The sequence below is a fragment of the Aethalodelphis obliquidens genome, unplaced genomic scaffold, assembly GCF_003676395.1.
Source record: "Aethalodelphis obliquidens isolate GAN/ISIS:26980383/991018 unplaced genomic scaffold, ASM367639v1 scaffold9, whole genome shotgun sequence".
In the NCBI taxonomy this organism is placed as follows: domain Eukaryota; kingdom Metazoa; phylum Chordata; class Mammalia; order Artiodactyla; family Delphinidae; genus Aethalodelphis; species Aethalodelphis obliquidens.
The window spans coordinates 2,991,034-3,007,421 of NW_020837953.1; positions in this window are offsets into that span (position 1 = coordinate 2,991,034).

Here is a 16,388-nt window from a genome sequence, read left to right on the forward strand (position 1 = left end):
ATAAAGGAGTTTCCAGTCAGTACCTAGAAGTCTATTCACATGGAAGTCTTAGCTTTTCTCTGAATGTGGATGAGCATTTAAATGCCTCAGTAGTTTTGCACCTGCTATTCATTTTACTTGGAATTCTCTTCCTCCATTTTATGCCTGTAGGACTCCTACTCGTCCACATATACCCGCCTCAAACATCACCTCTTCCAACTCTCTCAGATGTTCTCTCTTAAGGAATCTGACACTTAATTTTACTATGGCATATGACTTGCTGTTTGTTATTATGGTCATTTGTCTACATGCTTCTCTTCTCTGCCAGTCTATGAATTCTTGAAAACATTTAGTCATTTTTTTTCCTGTCAATTGTATTCAACATAGGTCCTGGTTTAGAGTAGGTATTGAGAATTTTGGTGAATCTAGTTACAATTTTGAATTTACACAAAATTGTGGCTTTGAGTTGTTGCCCATCATTACCCCTGTAATGAGCTTATAACATCAGGTAATGTCTTTATTTGGTAGCTACTGTGGACCAGACATTATTATTGTCCATGCTGTTAGTATTTAAATGATAGGTTTAAACTGAGGTGATGGTCCCTTTGTCATAGTCACTGGGGTGACTGTCTGACACACAATGCATTCTTGGTTCTAAGAATCTTGGAGGACCCCAGTGACCCTGTCTGTATTGTGACCCCCCCCAACCCTACCCCCCAATAAAGACATGAGAGCTTGACCCAAGCTGGCCCAATCAGATTCTCTCTAACAGAAATATGAAATTTGGAATGGATTTCTGAAGAGCCTGGGAGATGTTGGAGCTGAGTCACATTTGTGGCAGTCCTCCAGGGTGAAAAGCCATGAAGAATTTCGAGATACCAGAACTGCCTTGGGTTCTCCTATCTTGGTATTTCAGCATTTCCTTTGATTCTCTGAGACACCCCCAGCATCCTTCCAATAAATTTCCCCTTTGCTTAAGCTAGACGAAGTCTATTTCAGAAGCTTATAAGTTAAAAAGAAAATCATACCAATACAGTACAAATCCCCCCAAAATTTCCTGCTTGGTCTCTGAATTAAGATTTGTATCAGTTGCAAGTGACAGAAAACCCAATATAAGGTTACAAGTTTATTTCTCTCTCAGGTGAATGTAGACAACCAGACCTAACTGCCTGATCCTCAGGCGCCAAGTTCCCTACATCATGTTGTTCTGCCAATCTCAGGACAGAACTTCCATCTCATGGACCAAGATGGCTTCTCAAATTCTAGTCATCAATCCAGCGTATAGGAAGGAGGAAGACATACTCCTCCTTTTAAAGGTGTGCCCCCCCCAAAGTGGAACACACTATTTCTCCTTCTATTACATTGGCCAAAATGTAGTTATATAACTCCCATATGCCAGCTATTTGATTCTCCAGACCCACTGCCTACTCTTCTTCATCTGCTCTCTGCCATGGGAGGCTGGCCTGTGGGACCTCACCAATGGGAGATGGTAACCTCTGGTTTTTATGGTTCTAGTTCAGACAATAGGAGCTCTAGCAGGAGATAATAAAAAGGAAAGAAAAAAAAAAAAAGAAGAGTGAGATGAGGTATTTACTTCTCTGGATCCCTCCCTTCAAGGTTGCATTGAGTAGGCTCTATTCCTCAACTGAGGGTTATGATCCTTGAAAAATAATTGATTTTGCCTGCCTCTCTCTTTTTCTAGGCTCTGGTAACTGTTCCCTCCCTTCATCCCATTAGGCACCGAGGGAGGTAACAGCCTAGCTGCTATGAGCACTAGATTACTGCATTATACTTATAGTTCCTCCATACCCAAACTTAGTAAATAGCCCCTTAATAAATAAATCCTCTTTGGCTTATCCCATTTTGAGTATGTCATCTGTTTTCTGTTGGGACTTTGACACATTTACCTAACTACAAGGTTTTTACTCACCTAAAAATTGAAGGTTCTATTACCAAAAAAGGAGAAGAGAACCCATATTACGGAACAGCTAGTAGTCTTGACCATGGTCCCATCAGTCTTTCTTGATCAGTTCTTAGGTTCACTTTTTGTAGGTTGAACCTCTATCCTTCAGTCTTGATATCCATAATGCAAGGAAATCACCATCTTTCTTACCCAATACAAGACTAAGAATATACAGATATGCCTCTATACATGGGAGAGTTATAATTACTAATAAGTTATATTTGATCCAGGAAGGGTAGTAAAATCAACACAGGTTTAGGGAATGTATCAATGGAATGATGAATCTATGTTTTTAATTTTTTCAGCTGCAAAATTGACATGTTGTTCCACATAGTGCCTAACTCCTTTCTAGTGCTGATCTCCAAGTATTATTTTGTCAGCTCTATGTCACAATTTCCCATGAATAATAGAAAGAAATATGGCAGAACTCTTGAGCTGGATATATAGGGTCTAGAGCACATAGAGGAATGAGACAAACGCAGTAAGGTACCCAACCTGGTAATCCAGGCAGAACCAGGAGAGCAGCCAGGAGTATTGCCTCACACACATTCTGACTGTTAGAAGAGGCAAGAGATAGAAGGCAGCTTAGCAGACAGGAAACAATCTCAAACACCCAGAGGAAGTACCTAGGCCCAGGTAACCAGGAGGTTGGAATCACACACATGGCAAAACAATAGTCAATTCAGACAGAAACAAAGAAATCTGCTATCCCTTAATAGAATGCTTGAGTCATCCTAGTCAAACTCCAGGTGCTGTCTATGGTTCCTCCCTTTCCTTACTCCCCATATCTGGCCACTCTTTAGGCTCAGTTGATTATACCTTCTAAATGTCTCTCATTCATCTACTTATCTTGGTTCCCATTTCCAATAATATATTAGGTCCAAAGTGTCTTTTGCCTAAATTAATGCTAAATCTTCCTGATGGATCATTATTTCCCCCATACAGCCCTGTTTTCCAAACTGCAGCCCATGATACTTTTCTAAAAGACAAATTAGGCTATTATTCACCTGGATAAACTATTCAATAGTTCCTCAGTTCTCCTAGAATAGAATTAAAAATTTTAATTAGACCTTATACTACCCAGCTCCTACATCTCGTTTTAGCTTCATCTCACCTCACTCCTCTGCTTCCCACTTGACACTTCAGCCACTCTGAAATACATGTAATTCCCTGAAGAAATTAAATAGGCTTTTTCATGTGTGTGATTTACCCTCAACTCCTTCCACTTTCTTCATCTGATGCATTCTTACTCATGCATCAGGACTCCACTCATAAGTCATTATCCCTTATAGACAGTCCACCTTGACACTCCCCCACTCACTCAGTTTAGAATAGCTATCCCTCCTTTGTGTTCTCATAACCCCTGGGATTATCTTTACTGTATTACTTATCATGATGTATGATTATTTCCATGTTGTCTGTTTCTCCCCGGTCTATGAGTTTTTTAAGGACAAAGGCTATATCTCATTCATCATGGTATCCTCAGTGCCTAGCACAGACAATGACAAAGATGGTGCTCAAAACTCCATGGAATAAATGAATGCGGGAACAAGACCAATTGTGTGTAGAGTGGGATTAAGTGGGATTATCTCTTTCCTAGTCTTAGACACCATACTTCCTTTAATGCAAGCTAGGATGGTTTTCACATTTTAGACATCACTCTTTGCAAATGTTGTTTCATTTTGCTCTTGTAACATGAATATCACTGTTTCCAGTCTTGAGGTTTACCCTTTTCTCTCATGTACAAATAAAAGTGCAATAGCTGAACTTCTATGTCAGGCCATGATGGAGTGATAGGGTCCAGGCATATTCTCCCATCATGAACAATAAGAAAACTGGAAAAAGTTATACAAAACAACTGCTTTCAGACATTGAACAACAAACAGTATGGTATTGTGATTCCCAAGAAAAGGGAAATAAGTGAGGTAAGCCCTTGGCCTTCTGCCTAGAATCACATTCTGGATCTCATTGCAGGCAAGGGAATCCTAAGCCGAACACAGCGGTCTCACAAAGTTGAGAAAACAGAGATCAGAGATCTGGGAGGCTGAGGTGACCCAAAATTGTAGAGCAGAGTTTCAGAGAAAAGAGAGCAACATAGAAAAAGTACTTCAGAGTCTTTGCTGAATATTAATTCATTTATGCTTAGGACATAACTCCATGAGACCAGGTGATAGATGACTGGGGAGCTGTAGGCTGAACAATTCATAGAGGTCCCAGAATTGGGAGACTCCAACTACTAAGAGTAGAAGGTCCTCATAGATCATCTGGGACATTCAGTAGAGACCAGAGAGGTATGATGCCTTAATAGACGATTAAACTGTCTCTAGACTTGCCCTAAAAAGTCTTAAAAAGAAGTCTGGAAGGGATCAGGCTGATCAGCAAGTAACTTTCCCTGCTAGAACAAAGCTCAACACTCTTTAAAGGATAACCACAAAATCCAGACCCTCAGCATAAAACACATTGGTCAGTATCCACTAAAAAACAAATAGATATGACAAGAAGTAGGCAAATGTCATCTACAATCAGGAATATAAAAACAGTCAATAGAAACAGACCAAGAAGTAATAGAGACGATAGAACTGCAGAGAAGGACTTTAAACAGCTCTTAAGTTATACGGAATTATTATAAACATGTATGTAGTGAGGAGAGAGAGGGAGGATTTTAAAATAGACAAAATGAAACTTCTAGAGATTAAAAAATATATATGCAAATGAAAACGTCTTTGGAAAGATTAAGAGTATATTATATATTGCAGGAGAAAATATTAGTAAACTTGAAGACATGGTAATAGAAGCAATCCAAATGAATCACATAGAAGAAAATAATTGAAAAACATAACTAACAGTGTCTTAGTGACATTTGAGACAATTTTGAAGTGGTTTAACAGAATTACAGGAGAGGTTAGGGCAATGGGAAGCAGAAAAATATTTGAAAACATAATAGTTAAAAATTCCCAAATTTGATGAAAAATATAAGCTCAATGAGCCTCAATCAAGATAACAAAGATAACTCCACCAGGGCACATTATAACCAAATTTTCAAAGACAAGTGATAACGAGAAAATCTTAAAAGTAACCAAAGAAAAAAACACACATTATGTGTAGAGGAACAAAGATAAAAAAAATGATTATAGACTTTTTATCTGAAACTATTTAAGAAGACAATGGGACACTGTAGTTAAAGTGCTGAATAATAGAAGAAGAAAAAAACAAATGTTGACCTAATATTTTATACCCAATGAAAATAGTCTTCAGAAATGAAGACGACATAAAGACTTTCAGACAAATATGAGCTGAGATCATTTCTTGCCAGAAGACCTGACTATAAGAAATATTGAAGGATGTCCTTTAGACAGAAGGAAAATTTCAACAGATGAAAACTTGGATGTAGAAAAGAAGTGAAGAATGCAAAGTATGGTAAATGTATGAGTGAATATAAAATACCTTTTATTTCTTAATTTTTTTTTTTTTTACTTTTTGGCCGCACCGCTCAGCATGTGGGATCTTAGTGCCTTGACCAGGGATTGAACCCGTGTCCCCTGCAGTGGAAGCTCAGAGTTTTAACTGCTGGACCACTAGGGAAATCCCTATTTCTTAATATCTTTAAAAATAATGGGCTCTTCAAAGTAAAATAATAACAATATATTTGGAGATTATAATATATGTAGAAGTAAAATACAGAACAAAGGACAGGAGAGGAAAAATGAAAGTATATGATATTACAGTTTTTATATGTGAAGTGGTATATTATTTGAAGGTAGATTGTGGTAAGTTATAGAAACATATAGTAAATACTACAGCAGGAGTTGGCAAACTTCTTCTGTAAAGGTCAGACTGTATATAGTTTAGGCTTGTGGGTGAGATGATCACTGTCACAACTACTCAGCTCTGCCTTTATAGCATGAAACTCCTTAGCTAGATAGACAGCTATAGACAATACACAAATGAGTAAGTGAGGATCTGTTCCAATCAAACTTTATTTATAAAAATAAATAGTGGGGCTTCTCTGGTGGCACAGTGGTTGAGGGTCCACCTGCCGATGCAGGGGGCGCGGGTTCGTGCCCCGGTCTGGGAGGATCCCTCGTGCCGCGGGGTGGCTGGGCCCGTGAGCCATGGCTGCTGAGCCTGCGCGTCCAGAGCCTGTGCTCCGCAACGGGAGAGGCCACAGCAGTGAGAGGCCCGCGTACCACAAAAAATAATAATAATAATAATAATAATAAATTAATTAAATAAATAAATAGTGAGTCAGATTTGACTACAGGTTGTATTTTGCTAAGCCCTGCCTAGAGCAGTCACTGAAAATAAAATAAAATGGTCGATTAATAAGCTAATAATGGAGAGAAAGTGGAATAATCAATCCAAAGGAAGGCAGAAAAAGGTAAAGAATGTCCAAAGGACAGATGAGACAAATGGAAAACAAATAACAAGATGGTAGATTGAAGCACAATATTGCTAATAACATTAAATGTAAATAGTGGAAACACTCAAATTGGAAGGCAGATATTGTAAGACTAGATTTTTTAAAAAGCAAGCCTCAACAATATACTATTAGAAACCTCTTTAAATATAAAGGCATAGAGTAAAAGGGTAGAAAAAATTACCGTGAAAACACCAGTCTTAAGAGATCTGGATTGGCTATAATAACATCAGACAAAGTAGGGTTCGGCAAAAACGATATGACCAGGGATAAAGTGGGATATTTCATAATGACAGAAGGGTCAATTCATCAGAAAGACACAATACTCCTAAGTCCCTACCCCAGATCTTCAAAATGTATGAAGCAAAAACTGACAGAACAGAAAGAGGAAATAGACAAATCCACAGATTGTTATAACAAGTATAAAGAAATATAGCAGACTTCAACAAAGGTATCAACCAACTTGATATTATTGATATTTATGGAACATTCCACCCAGCAACATCAGAATGCACCTACTTCTCAAGTGCACATGGAACATTTAACAAGATCTACCATATGCAAGAAAATAATACTTTTAAAAGTATTAAAGTCATGTGGAGTATGCTCTTTGACCACAGTAAAACTACATTAGAAATCATATTTCCAGACATATGTGTGGAAAATCCTCAAATATTTGGAAATTAAGCAACACAGTTCTCTATAATTCATGGGTCAAAAAGTAATCACAAAGTATACTAGAAAAATATATTGTACTGAATGAAAATGACAACACACATCAAAGTTTGTGGAATGCAGTTAAGGCAGTGGTCAGGGAGAAATTTATGGCTTTACATGCTTATATTAGAAAATTAGAAATGTTCAAAATCAGTGATCCACCTCAAGAATCTAGAAGAAGAAAACTGCTTCAAACCTAAATATGCAGAAGAAACGAAATAATAAAAATAATAGCAGAAAGCATGACATAGAGTAACCATCTTAGGGAATCAATGGATCTAAAAGCTGGTTTTTTAAAAACATAAATAAGTTGATAAATCTCTAGTAGACTGGGCTTCCCTGGTGGCCCAGTGGTTGAGAGTCTGCCTGCCAATGCAGGGGACGCGGGTTCGTGCCCCGGTCCGGGAAGATCCCACATGCTGCGGAGCGCCTGGGCCCGTGAGCCATGGCCGCTGAGCCTGCGCGTCCGGAGCCTGTGCTCCGCAACGGGAGAGGCCACAACAGTGAGAGGCCCGCGTACCACAAAAAAAAAAAAAAAAAAAAAAAAAAATCTCTAGTAGACTCATCAAATAGCAGAGGAAGAAGGCCTAAATGATCAGTAACAAGAATAAATGAGTGGACATCATTACAAGTCCAACAGAAATTTAAAGAACAATAAGGTAATATTATAAGCAATCTTATACCAAAAATTCAACAATTTAAATGAAATGCACAAATTTCTGAAATATTCAAATTGCCAAAACAGATAGCAGAAGAAACAGAAAACTTGTATTGCCCTAAATCAACTAAAGAATTTGAAATTGTTATTAAAACATTTTCATAGATAAAAATAAAGTCTTCCAAGGTAAATTATATCAAACATTTAAGAGAGAAATAATACCAATCCTACTTAAATTGTTTCAGAAAAGAATGGAAGAGGAAACACTTCACAACTCATTTTATAAGGCTAACCTTATCTTGCAATCAAAACCAAAGACTTTATAAGAAAAAAAAATTAATATCCTTCATGAGATTGGTGTAAAAATCCTTTTAGAAAGTAACAAATAAAATCCAGGAATATATTTTAAAAGGGTAATATACCACATCCAAATGGGGTTTATTCCAGGAGTACAGGTTTGGTTTAACATTTAAGAATTGGTTAATATAATTTAACATATTAATAGGAAAGAAGAAAAGTTTAATGGATGCTGAAAAAGCATTTAAAAAATTTATATTTATCATTATGTTTTTAATAATGAAAGAAAACACCTCTTGACCTAAGAATAGAAGGGAACTTCCTCAACCACTTGATAAAGAGCATCTATGATTGTAAATCAACTATATTCCAATAAAAATTTTAAAAAAGAGCATCTGTGAAAATCTTACAGCTAACATACGTAAAGGTGAAAAACAGAATACTTTCATTCTAAGATCAGGAACAAGACCATTAACCTAGTAACTTAAATCCCAACACCAAAAAAATTTAAAATGGATCATAGATCTAAATGTAAAAGATAAAACTACAAATTTCCAGAAGAAAACATTGAGAAAATATTTGCAACCTTTATGTTGGCAAATATTTCTTCAATAGGACACAAACAGTATAAAAACAATTAGATAAATTAGACTTCCTGAAAAATTAAAACTGGTGTTCCAAAGACACCATCAAAAGAATAATAAGGTACCCCACAGACTGGGAAAAATATTTGTCATAGATAATTCTGACAAAGGACAAATATCTAGCATATATAAAGAACTCTTAAAACATAAAAAGACAAAAAATATATTTTTTTAATTGAGCAAAAGCCTAGAACAGATACTTTCCAAAAGAAGATATAGAAGTGGCCAATAAGCATGAGAAGATACTCAATATTATTAGTCATTAGGGAAATGTCAATTAAAATCACAGTGAGACACCAGGACACAGTCATTAAAACGGCAAAACTTAGACTGCAATATCAAGTATTGAAAAGGATGTGGATTAACTAACATTTTTCTGTGTTGCTGGTGGTAACAAAACCAGTACAACCACTCTGGGGAAAAGGCATTTTCTTATAAAATTAAACAGATACCTATATAACTACTCTACACCATAGCAATTCCACTTCAAGTTATTTACATAAGAGAAATGAAAACATATGTTCACACAAAGACTTGTACACAAATGTTCATAACAGATTTGTTGATACTATCCCCAAACTGGTAACAACCCAGATGACCACCAACAGGTGAATGAATCAACACGTTTTGGTATATCCACACAATGAGTCACTGCTCATCAAATCAAGCCACCAACCACATGGAGGAACCTCAAATATCATCCTATACATAAGTGTGTATACTGTATAATTCCATTTGTATGAAATTCTAGAAGAGACAAACCTAATCTACAGTGACAAAAACTTGTTTGACCATTTTTTATGGCGAGGGGTGTGTGGTGATTGATTGATAGGATGGGCAGAAGGAAAATTTTTAGGTGATGGTGGTGGAGATCTGGACTGTGGTGATGATTACGTGGGTATATACATTTGTCAAAAGTGATTTAATCGTACATGTACAATGGGAGTATTTTATTGTATGTAAATGATATTCCGCAAACCCCGGGCTTCCAACAGTCTTCTCAAAGGTTCCAGAGGGAAGGTCCCTCAAGTGTCTGCAGATTGCCTTGTGAACCCCTCCTTCTTTGTTCTATGAATTTCCCCTCCACCTCAATTCTCATCCACTTTTCACTCTCACACCCCTGCTCCTCATGGCTGTTCCAGTTCTCTCTAGTTATTTCCCTGGAAAACCCCGGCATGCTCCTGTCTCCTCAGCCCCCAGTGCACTACCAACACAGAACAATTTTGTATACAGCATTTTACTAAAAGTTTGGTGATGAAGTCAGGAAGTCACATCACAAGAGAGGAGACAAGGAAAGCTAAATGTCAGACAGCATACTGTGGAATTCATCTTCCGCCCCTTGAAGGCAGTGACTCAGCCCCTCCTTCCATGGGGCTGGCCATGTTCCTTTCTCTCTCAAGTTCAAGCACTTAGACTCTGACAGGGGCTGACAGTGGGAAACCCCCAATTCCTACTATGTTGTAAAATTTTAAAAAATGTAAATCCTGTCTTTTTTGAACCTCTGTATCAAGATGAGCCTGGCACCTACATTTGCAGAGTCCAAAAAGCCAATTAAAGTAATTTCTCAAGCAAAATAGGATTTATTTCCTAAACTGAAGTTTTCCTAGATTAGTGTTTTTCACCTGGTATGATTATTAAAAATGCAGATAACAGTGTCCATGCAGATCCACCGAGTAAGAATTTTGGGGCCCAGAACCTGGGAATCTGAATTTTAACCAACACACCACCTCACCAAACCTCTCTGCTTTGATTTTTTTAGGCAGTTTAAAACAAAAAAAATTCCCTTTGTTTTGTGATTAATGAATGTTCTCAACATGTCTCTCAATAAATATGCTTTCAGTCAGGGGTCTCTCATGCTTGAATTCAGTAGTTGATACTTGAATTGTACATACAGGACTGGTTTCTCTCCCATTTTCCCTCTCCACAGTCCACCTTTGGACCAACAGCCCAGTGGAGCTGGAGGTGGAACCACGAAAATGCTTTTGTGTCATTGGCCTTCCTCTGGGTTCCCAGATGGTATTTAAGGCTGGTGGCCTGGGAAACATCTTAAAATTCCATAATATGAACTCTGTCTGTAGCTCCTTTAAAGCACAAAGTCACTCCAAACAATTATCACTGCTCTTAACCACAGATTATTGTGGGCTTCCCATGCCACCAGGAAGTTTTATGGCAAGCTCTGAAAACATGAATTACCCAATAGGATTTTTAGATTGGCAAGATCTAACTGAAGTTGTTAGACAAAGTTCTGGAAAAGCCGTCTGGACATGTGCTTTGTCTAGAGCCAAGAAGCACTTCGGGGAAACCTTGAAATAGCAAATGACAGAACTTTCCCTGAGGTTCCCAGATGTTCTCTACCAATTCTAGAAGTATGCCAAGAACTAAATTTCATTTGGGGGGCCTCTTATCAGCACGCAGACAAAGATCAAATCTCAACACCGAACATGTGGCTTGACGTGAATAAAGTTTTCAAAGCCCTGTGTTTGCCATTTTGATAATTGATTACAGCATGATTCTCTCCCCCGCTGCCCCCCGCTCCCCGGCCCCAGCCCCCAGATCCTGCCGAGTTGCTTTGATCCCTTCAGGGGCTGTGAATGCAGAGAGTGAGGCATAGATGTATTAAACTCTGTCTTTCATCACAAGTCTTTCAGGGGCACATTGTTCTTCTGCTTATGAAAATTATGGTGTTTCCGTGGTTCAGATATCACTGAACTTAGTAAGCTTCCTTCTCATCTTTTAAATATAAATACTGTGTTTGTACTTTCCTATTGCAACTGTTGATTCTCACTGAATTTAGTTGGGGTGTTGGTGTTTACTAACTATGAGGATACTCCCTTATGAACTCCCGTGGATAATCACAGCAGACAGCATTTATTTTGTGCTTCTGTGTTAATGCCACCTTACGTGTTCATTATGGCCTTCAATTCTCAATAGAATCCTATGGAAAATATTCTATGTTCACCCTCATTTTGCAGATGAGGAAAGTGAGGGCCAGGAGGTCCACCTGCCTGACTACGGTGTTATAGTCATTCAACAAAGATTTGCTGAGTGCCTACTATGTGCCTGGCACTGTGATAGGTGCTGAAGATACAGCATGAACAAAGGAGACGAGATCCCTACCCTGATGGGGCTTACGTTGTATTTCACCTCTATTATGGGAATTTGTGGTCATTTACCTAACCAATCTCTGTGGTGGAATGTTTCAACTCTTTCTGATTTAATGCCCTTAAAAAAAAAAATCACACTGTGAGGGACAGCATAATGATTGATAAGTGTATTTCCAAGCCTTTGCTTATTCCATGAGGAGAGTTTCCCAGAGTGGGAATGATACAGTTGAAAGGTATGAATATTCCTTCAAGTTCTTAACACATACTGCCAAATAACCCTCAGAAAGGGTGTAACGCGATTTACACTCCCATCAACTCTAGCAGTTTCTGGGAATGTCCTTTTCACCACACCCTTGCCAGCACTGACTACTCTTTCTCTCTCTTTTGAATCCTGTGTATCTGATAGGCATCACATTCATAGCTCTGTAACCACAAACGGCACTTAGTTTTACTTAGGGAAAAATAGATGTCACTGACACAAACTAGTTGAAGAATGACAACTCATTTTAAAAACACCTCACATTAATAGAAAAGCCCCATGCTTCCTTCCTGGTGCATATGGATATGATTATTAAGCTATCAATTATGTCTGAGAAACACACAAAGTGCTTACTGATGTATAAATCTCTCTGTGGAACAGCTCATCTGCATTTCCACACCTTGTAACTAGGGAGCCTGGGAGCAATTGCCTTTTTTTTTTTTTTTTTGTGAGTGAGTGCCTTGCCCATCCCTGAAGGACTCCAAAACTCTGATGGAGGGAAATTTGATCTGGCCCTTTTTAGAGGCTTCCTTGAACTGCCTCTCTTTATTAGATGTGGTTTCTCCCTTTTGGGGGTTTCCAGAGCACATTCTCTGTCACTTTGTTATGACACCTAACACATCCAGTCATGTAAAGTGTGTACTTTCCTTAGCTCTCTGGCTAGAGCAGTAAGGCTAACGGTACCTGTTTTATAGATGTGCTGAAACAGCGCATATAACGCACTTAGACCGGCGCCTGGTGCAGAAATACCCTCAGCACATATTTGTCGAGTGAAGGAATGAATAATCAACACACAATAAATCTTGGATGCTGCTAACTGCTGACAAGTGTACATAATATCAATCGGAGAGACTTGTGAAAATGCAGGACCAGTGGCTTTTTCTCCAGAGATTACGATTCAATGTCTGGGGTCAAGGCCCAGGAATTAAGGTGGTCTGGACACTACATCTAACTCAGAGAATCTTGGTTACTTGTGATTAGTTGGTTACTTGTGAGCTCCATGATGGCAGGGACAATGTGACATTCATCTCTAAATGACCCTGCATCTATCCACCCCAGTTCCTGACGTGTAGTAAGTGCTCAAGGACAGGTAATGTGAATTTCAACCTTGCTGTATAGAGGAGGCATTGTTTCCAGACTTACTAATATAAGGCAAACAAATGACTGATGGTTCTAAAATGTGTGTGGAGCCTTGTCCCTTCCCAATTATGACCTCAAAAATATAGCCACCATTGTCCTGGAGCAGAATTTCTCCTACCTCACGTTCTTCGATGCCCCCTCAGCAAAGCCATATTTTGTTGTTTTTGTATTTGGGGTACGCGGGCCTCTCACTGTTGTGGCCTCTCCCGCTGCAGAGCATAGGCTCCGGACGCGCAGGCTCAGCGGCCATGGCTCATGGGCCCAGCCGCTCCGCGGCATGTGGGATCTTCCTGGACCGGGGCACGAACCCATGTCCCCTGCATCGGCAGGCGGACTCTCAACCACTGCGCCACCAGGGAAGCCCAACAAAGCCATATTTTGAACACTTTACTATGTGTGCCACTTTATTTGATTTAATCCTCATGGTAATATCCCTGAGGGGGGAAACTGAGGCTCAGAGAGTTTGTCACTTGCCTGAAGTCACATAGCAAGTCAGTGACCGTGCTGCGCTTCAAACCAGGCATGAGTGACTGCCAGACCTGAGAACGTTCCATACAGCTCAGCCCTGGGATGGAGGAAAGGAACTGGGAAGCATCTCTTGGCCTGTCGGGGCAGGTGAGACGCGGGAGCCATTGTCAGTGTTCGTGAGCGTGCGTTGCCAGCAAATTCCTGATTATAGGTAATGGCATAAAACAGAGGAGATTTTCCCCTTGTAGGTAGATATTATAAATATAGGATTGTAAATAACCCTGACTTCATCCCCAGCCAATCAGCCCCCACTAGTTTGCATGCTGCATACGTACGGCATGACTCAAAGGACCTCAGGCAGTGGGTGGGTTAAAAATCAATCAAACAATAATAATTTTCATACGTGAGAATCCCTGGCTTCCCAGTTGGCTGTTCAGTTATTCGTGAGTCATGAATTTCCTTTTTAGGGTAATATTTACCATAGTGCATGGCTGGTTACAGGGAATACGTAATAGCCACTATCTGATGGGAAATGTGTTATTAAAACATTACCTCATGATAGATTTACCTGATAAATAAGCCCTAGGATTAAACAAAAAGGTTGAGGAGGAACTCTGGAGCGATTGCAGGGAACAGAAAAATGAATAGGAATAAGCCATGGTGTGAAGGTAAATAGAAAAGGGTTTTTCTGGAGGTGGGTATTGAAATACTCCTGACTCTAATAATTAGAATATATAGAGAGAGACAGAGACAGACACAAGGAGAAAGAGAGCATGAGGATGAACACTGAAAAAGGTTAATAAGTGCTTTTATTTTTGTATTGTTAGAATATGCAGGCACTGGGCTAAATATCTTATATGCATCCTCATTTATATTCTCATGAAAATCCTGGGGTCCACTCCCACTACCATCCCCATTTCTCAGATTCAAGCTAGTATTGTAAAGTGCTAAGAGCATAGACCCTGGAGAGAGAGTGTCTGAGTTTGCATCTCGGCTTCCTATTTACTAGCTGTGACCTTAGTTTTTCTCTGCCTCAGTCTTCTCATCTGTGGAATGGAGATAATGGTAATTTTGCCCATCTTAGGGTTGTCTAGAGAACTAAGTTAATAAATAAAGCACTTGTAAACTCAAATTCAGCTACTATTTCAAGCTGAAGAATCTGAGGTCAGAAGTTAAATCACTTGCCCAAGGTCACAAAACTACAAAGTGGCAGAACTGGGATCTGAACCCAGATCTGCCTGACTCCAGCCCCTGTGTGCTCTCAACCCTTCTTTGGCTGATGGGAGCAATAATGGTGGGGACTGGAGAGACATAACAGGGTATGTTTTCCTAAGACACATGATGCCAACACCCACCGTTTGAGTCAACCTACCCCAAGTTTATGGACCATTTTATAACCATAGAGTACAATCTAGAAGCAACCCTAGGGATCATCTCATCCAAATATTGCAAACTATCAGCTCAGGGACCCTTTCATTTCCTAGAGATGTGTTTTGTTTGGCCTGCAGCATTGGTTGGTGCAGAGCAATGACAATTTTTGAATGAATTGCCAAAAGGAAAAATTATAACACTTCACAAGAAAACCCAGATTTATATCTTCTCTAGAAAACCTGGAAGATCTGGACCCATGTCACTCTGTGTAATAGTCAGTTGTACTCAGCTGCCTGTGAGTATATTCTCACCATGCCCTACATCTCTTGCATCTGACCCACTTCACTCTTTTCTATCCCTATGACAGCCCATTGAATACAGGACCCAAGTTCTCTGAACTACCTTTCCTCAGACTTGTTATCTTAGTTCAATGAATTTTTCAATGAGCTTAATGAGGGTGGAATCTCTGCCTACCCTCCAGCTGCCCCCTTCTTCTGAAACCTTGCATTTATTCAAATCCCTCTGATAGAATGGGTCTCTGAGAGAACCAAGCTCCCTGAGAGTGGTCTGGCCAGCACAGAATACTGGGGGACAGTTGACTCACATCTCTTGAGATCTTCTGAGGTCTCCCATCAGAGCTTCTCCTGTTGGACCAGCTTCACCAGGTCAATGAGAACTTCCTTGTTGCTCTCTTTAGCTTCCTGGTGACAAGGAAGCCCAGGCTGTCCCAAGGCCTAAACTGGGCACTTGAGAAGCCTTTTACCTGAGGTTACCTGGTCCTGTTGTCTCTCTGCCTCTGGAAGTTTCAGGGTTTGTCCTCCGCCACACAGTCAAGCCCATCTTGTTTAGGTGTTACCAAGATCACAGCGACGCGTAACTTGTAGGCTGAGTTTTCATGGGCAGGTGATGCTAACCTTGCTTCTAGCACAAGTGTGTCTTATTTAATCTTCATAACTACTCTGTGAGGTAGGTGTTAGGATCCCCATTTTACAGAGAGGGAAACTGAGGCTGAGCAAGTTTACTATCTTGTCCAATGACAAATCTAATTCCAAAGCTCCACGCTCTGTCCAGCAAGTATGAAAACTCAGATCCATAAAGTGGAAGAAGGAGCATAATGAATGCTCTGTGAGATCAGAGGTGGTCAGAAAAGGGAGAGATGACAGAGGATCATGAAGGCTCCATAGAGGAGTAAACTGGAGCAGAGCCTTGAGAAACAGGAAGGTCTTTATGTGGGAAGGAAGATTACAGGTGGAGGCCACAGTGATACAGTCTCAAAGGTGGAAAAATCTTGGCATGTCTCCTTTAATTCAACTGGCCTAGGATATCTTTGCAGGAATGAAGAGCCAGAAAAGGCCAGATTATGGCAGAGAG